The sequence below is a fragment of the Neomonachus schauinslandi genome, chromosome 5 (genome assembly GCF_002201575.2).
Source record: "Neomonachus schauinslandi chromosome 5, ASM220157v2, whole genome shotgun sequence".
Classification (NCBI taxonomy): domain Eukaryota; kingdom Metazoa; phylum Chordata; class Mammalia; order Carnivora; family Phocidae; genus Neomonachus; species Neomonachus schauinslandi.
In genome coordinates, this window is record NC_058407.1 from 91,596,251 (window position 1) to 91,603,049 (window position 6,799).

Sequence of the window (6,799 nt, forward strand, 5' to 3'; positions counted from 1 at the left end):
CCCTCGTTTTGTTCTATTCAGGCCTCTACCAGATTGGACGAGACCCACCCACATGGGGGAGGGCAATCTGGTTTCCTGGGCTACTGATTCAAATCTTGATCTCCTCCAGAAACACCCTCACAGACACACACAGAATAATGCTGAGGCAAATATCCGCATATTCCCATGACTCAATCAGGTTCCCACATGAAATTAACCATCATACCATCTCAAGTCATTTTTCTTCTTTCTGGGTTTAAGATTCATTACGGAGCACTTACTGTGTGTCAGGCACTGTTCTAGGGGCTTCCCAATTACTTATCCTTATAAAAAGCCTATGAGGTAGGTATTATCATCATCGTCATTTTACAGATGAGACCCTTGAGGCCCAGAAAGGACAAATAACTTGCCTGAGGTCACCTAACTTGTATGCGGTGGAACTGGGGCTTGAACCTGGGCAGCTTGGCTCTAGAAGAGCCCATGCCTGTAGCCACTCTTCCAACTACTACCCCTTCCCCTTCTCAGTCACCTCCAGCCACACTGCCTTCCTCACTTGCTTCAACATACCAGGTACTTTCCTACCTCAGGACCTTTGCACATGTTCTTCTCACTGGCTTAAAAACTTCTCCCCTAGCTATCTCAATTATTCCCTCTTTTTTTTGGGTTTCTGTTCAAATGTCATCACCTTATCTAAAGTGGCACACACTGACACATATCTGCCTCAACACACACCCCCTGCCCTATTATGTATTTATCAGTGCATTTATTTACCACGTCTCCCACACTGAAATGTAAATAAACTCCAGAAATAAAAGTTTTTGTCTGTCTTGCTCACTGCTCCACTATGGGAGCCTACCTGAGACCAGAGTAGGCATTAAATAAACATGTGCGAAATGAACATAAGACTAAACAAACCAGACCTTAAGAAGTGTTGAAAATTAGAGGAAATGACCTTTTGTTTTGTAATCTGGAAGCAAAACTGCAAGGAAGCAATTCCCTGGTGAATATCTGTGGGACTGATTCTATGCTGTGTTCTAAGAGGAGGCAGAGGGGGTCTCCCCTGAGGTTGGAACATGTGCACAGGCAAACTCCCAGTAGGTTGTCCTGGATGAGAAAGGCTGACCCGGGACGCAGTCTTTGCGCAGATCGGGCAAGAAGGTAATGAGGAGGGAGCTCCCTCCTCTCTGAGCCTCAGGCTCTTGGGCCTGCACTCAAAAGAATCTTAGTTGCACCAGATGACACTCTCTGCTAATGGGAGGCAGGAACACCGATTATTTGGCCATCCCAGGTAAAAATCTTAGTGGAATAGATCCCCACGTCCTGGTCCATACATTCTAGCCTTCTTAGTAGTGCACACAACTGTGTTCTGATGCAAGCTGGAGACCCTTTTGCCAATTACTGTTTGACTGGCCGATGCCTTGCCTATAGGGAAAGAATGGAGCCTGCTCTGTCCTGTACCTGTGCCGTGATTCTCATAACCTGCTCGCAGAGAAAAGAAAAACCTTCTGACATGAGCCCACCTGCAACCTACAAATGCATAGACACCTATACTCATCTTTTCCTCCTTCCCTCTTTGTAGGATGGAAGATAACGTCCAGCCTCCTCAGAATGGTCTGATTCACACCTATTTTTAACTCCTCAGAAATACTCAGCCGACCACCTCAATCTTGAATCTTTAACATCTTCCTTCTTCCTAGCTCCTTTTCAAAATTCAGACTTGCTTCAGCCCCTCCCATGTTTAAAAAAAAAAATGTATCCAGACCTTCCCTCCTCATTCAGCTGCTGTGTATTAGTCTCCTCTTTTTAACAATCAAACTGTGTCATCCACTTCTTTACCGTCCACATCCTCCTTGGGTCACTCAGTCTGATTTATGCACCTCTCAAGCATCATAACTGTTCTTGCGATCAGAGGCATTCTTTTTTTTTTAAGATTTTATTTACTTATTTATTTATTTATTTGAGAGAGAGAGAGAGATCAGTGGAAGGATCAGAGGGACAAGGACAAGCAGACTCTGCACTGAGTGTGGAGCCCGACTCGGGGCTCAATCCCTTGACCCTGAGATCATGACCTGAGCCGAAATCACAAGTCAGAGCTTAACCCACTGCGCCACCCAGGCACCCCAAGATCAGAGGCATTCTTGTTGCTATACCCAATGGATGCTTTCCAGTCCCTTTCATACTTGACTCCTTAGCAGCATTTGACACTGTCCATCACTCCTTCTGGAGACATACTGTTCTCTTGACTCCTTGGCTCAGTGGCTCCATGGATTTCCCCTCCTGATGTCACAACGTTTTCTCATTCTCCTTAGTGCAATCGAATGTTGGCATTCCTCAGTGTCCTGTCCAGCCTCTCTTTTCTTCTTCTGCCTACTCTACCTGGGCCATTTCATCACTTCCAAGGTGCCCATGAGGAGCCGAAGATGTTGATGACTATCTATTTCTCCAACCTACATCTCTCCCCTGAGACACCACAGTCCTGAGCCTAATTCTCAGCCTCACCTTTTAAGGCTCAGAAACTTGATTTACCTGCTTTTCAGAGAGGCTTTTTCTCAGAGGAAACAAAGTTATAATTGTCATATAGTAAAGATGCCAAAGACGTTAGGAGCTGTCTTCACTGATTGCACTGATATTATTAGTGGTATTGTTAGCATATTCGTCGTGAACATTTAAGTAAAATGCCAATTTTGTAATGTGCTAGTGATTTTTAAAACAATAAATTAAAGCCCATTCTGAAAGGGGTGGGGGAACCAAAAACAAAATGGCTCCTCGTGCCTGATTGCAATAACATACAACAATGGAACGAGTTTCCATTATTTTGTCCAATGTGGGGGGAAAGATTTTATATTGTACAACCTCAGTGTAGAGCATGTTTTGGGGCTTCAATTCAAAGGAAGAATAAAAATAAAAGTCAAGGTCAATCAAATGTTATCCAAAGTCATTGAACCTCACTTCCTTTTAATTAAGGTCAGGCTCAACTCCTGACTTCCCATGTGACCCACCGACCTGAGAAAGTAGGTTGGCTTAATGGACATTTCCTCCAAAAAAGGAAGAGGCGATTATAATAAGTATCAGAAAAACAAACAAACAAACAAACCTTCCATTTCAAGTGGCTTTCCTCCAAATCTTCCTCTCTCCTCAGCAACTGAATTCTCTCTCCCTACCATACTCCTTCACCAGCCTCTCTTTCCACAGCTCCTGGTCTTGTTCTCTTCTCTCTGTAAATGGTGAGTAGGACGATAGTAGGATGTCTAATTTTGGACGATAGAGCTCTGCTTTGTCCTGTCTTACACGTAAATATTACTACCTGCATTACTTCACTCTTGGCCTAGGTAAACTCTGCTTCTGAATGTGCCTCCCATCAAACTCCATGTTTTGAGTGGGTTCCTCTGCTGTAGATCTCAACCCCCACATCCACCCCTGATCTCTTGAATTCATCTCTCTTCCTGGTCTCATTTCCAGGGAAACAACAAGCAGCTAGCTGCAGCCATTGCCTTGATTAACCATCAAGTCCCCCAGTGCCTTCTTCCCTGCCTTCTTCAGCACTTGGTGATTTGGAAGTTGGGGGTCATACTTCCTGCTCGACTGCCCTAGATGCTTAGAGAAGCATTAAGAGCAGCATGGCTCTGACCCTACAGTACCTGCGTTTGAACCCTACCCTCACTGTTACTAGCTGCCCGCTCCTACGTAGAGTACCTAGCCTGTCTATGCCCCAATTTCCTAATCTACAACACTAGGGAAGTACTAGTACCTTCTTCCCAGGGTTAGGGTCAAGGTTAAATGAGATGAACCAAATAGAGCACTCATGATGTTTACTGGCTCATATCCAGCCCTCAAGGAGTGTAAGTTATCATTATCCTTTTCCTACCAAATTCTGCTTCATCATAACATTTTGCCCTCAAAACCACTGTATAAATAATACATACAGTATCTTTTGTCTGCAGTATACACACAGCTAACATTATTCAATTTTAATACCTAATAAATTGCAAAGGGAAGTATCTCGCAACATATCAAAGTCTTCAGATGGGGCACCTGGGTGGCACAGTCATTAAGCGTCTGCCTTCAGCTCAGGTCATGGTCCCAGGGTCCTGGGATCGAGCCCCGCATGGGAAGCCTGCTTCTCCCTCTCCCACTCCCCCTGCTTGTGTTCCCTCTCTCGCTGTGTCTCTCTGTAAAATATATAAATAAAATCTTTAAAAATAAATAAATAAAATAAAAAATAAAAAAACAAAGTCTTCAGATAAAACTCCTAATAATCCGTGCTTTAAAATGATGCATCCATGCGATGTTCTTGAAGCAACTGGGTTTAGTTCTTGGTCGTAGAACCAACTTGACCCTGGGAGTGGGGAGGGTCCAGCCCTTAACAGTGCACACAGTGGTTTTAAGTGCCTGAGCAATTTCGATCCTGCCAAAGCACTCTGAGGGGGCATTATTACCCCGACATTGCAGATGTAGGAACTGAGACCTGCAGAGGTTTAGGAATTTGCAGAGGAGACTCTAATCACACTAGTAGGACAGAGCCAAATTGGAATCCAGATCATCTGACCCTATGTCTTCTGATTCCCAAATGTTTTTGCTACTTGACCATGCTGAGTAATAGGCCCCATTTCTCTGTGACTACTTTAGTAACTAAAATAGATGATTAGATCTAATATCAAGAATAGTTTTGGGGCACCTGGGTGGCTCAGTCGGTTGAGAGTCCAACTCTTTTTTTTTTTTTTTTTTTTTATATTTTATTCATTTATTTGACAGAGAGAGACACAGCAAGAGAGGGAACACAAGCAGGGGGAATGGGAGAGGGAGAAGCAGGCTTCCCACAGAGGAGGGAGCCCGATGCGGGGCCCAACCCCAGGACCCCGGGATCATGACCTGAGCCGAAGGCAGATGCTTAATGACTGAGCCACCCAGGCGCCCCGAGAGTCCAACTCTTGATTTCAGCACAGGTCACAATCTCAGGGTCCTGAGATCCAGCCCCGTGTCAAGCTCCATGCTCAGTGAGAGTCTGCTTGAGATTCTCTCCCTCTCCCTCTGCCTCTCTCCCTCCTCCCACACACTCTCTCTCTAAATTAAATAAATAGGGGCGCCTGGGTGGCTCAGTTGGTTAAGCGACTGCCTTCGGCTCAGGTCATGATCCTGGAGTCCCTGGATCGAGTCCCGCATCGGGCTCCCTGCTCGGCAGGGAGTCTGCTTCTCCCTCTGACCCTCCCCCTCTCATGCTCTCTCTCTCTCTCTCTCTCATTCTCTCTCTCAAATAAATAAATAAATAAATCTTTAAAAAAAAAAAAAAAAGAATATCTTTAAATTAAATAAATAAATAAAATCTTTTTTAAAAAAAAGAATAGTTTTGTTAATCATTGGACAGTTATTGAGCAACCCTTGGGTGAGGCTAAAGATAAAGAAAAATAAATCTTTGCCCTTTGGTAGAGTAGTTTTTGATAAAGGGGACATAGCTGTGAGGAAGAAAGACTCAAGAACTCTTACAAAGCAGCATGCAATCTCTTATGAAGGCTATTTCACATTTTAATGTCTCTGGATGATTTCAAATCAATAAATGTCCTAGCATACTAGGTAGCATTTGTTTTCTTTCTCGGTGGCACATAAAATAACAGTGATGCATAATCACTGTCATCTTAGTGTCAAGAAAATATAAAATAATTAGAGCCATTTATTTTATAGCAATCAACAAACATTAGTCAAAAGTAAATCTTTTTTATACATAGTTAATAAAGTTAATATCTGTTACCACAAAACTAGAAGTCATCAGTATCACCATTATTGATTCCCACTATCTGGCTCAGGTTCAAGGTCCCCTCTGTCAGAAGCAGGCACAGCAAGAGTCCCTCAGGGTTGGTTCAGAGCAGCCTGCACAAATGCGGCTATCAACTAGGTTAACAATTCCAGAGGACAATATAATGAGGGAGTTAAACATGCATATAAAATCCTCATACAGGGAGAAACATTTGAATAAACAAAATGGTAGGTGAGTTCAGACAGAAGGCCCACACAGTGTTTCTGGAGACACAATGAACGTTGGACTTTCAGAGAAGTCAAATACCAAGGGGTGCAACGGCGGGGGGGGGGGGGGGGCGGGGACGTCCCCGTGGAGGCATCTCTGTGGTGCAGGGGACAGGAACATACAGAGGGTATTTGGCAAGTAGTGCCACACGCCGGACATATGTGGATCTGTAAGAGGTCAGGTGACAGGGAAAAATAAAAGTGTTACGGATTTTTTTAAATATTTATTTATTAGAGAGAGAGAGAGAGCGCGCAAGCCCACATGCCTGCGCGTGGGGGGAGCGGCAGAGGGAGAGAATGTTCAAGCAGACTCCCCCCTGAGCGGGGAGCCTAACAGGGAGGGCCCCCCCCCTCGATCCCACGGCCAATGAGATCATGACCTGAGCCGCAACCAAGAATAGAAGATCAACTAACTGAGCCACCCAGGAGCCCCATAAAGTGACAGGGGCAAGGACCGGGACAGGATTCAAATCCTGGCCAGGCCGCACATTGGTTTTCGACCTTAGGAAAGTCATTTAATTATTCTGGGTATCAGGTTCCTCCTTTGTAAAATGGCCATAAAATATGTATGTTTCGTGGTGTGAGGAGTAGAGAATGATATTTGTAAAATACTTGCCGAAAAACAGGCACTCAACGAATGGTAATGAAATTGATTAGGAGATTTTGACTGGAAGGACCCAAAGAGCAAAGCCACGCTTTGGGAAATTAACGTGGAATTTGTGATTAAAACTGATTAAAGGAAAGGAAGTAGTAAGGAGAAAACTAGTTAAGATGGCTTTTCAATCGTCTAGGTGAGAGGTAATAG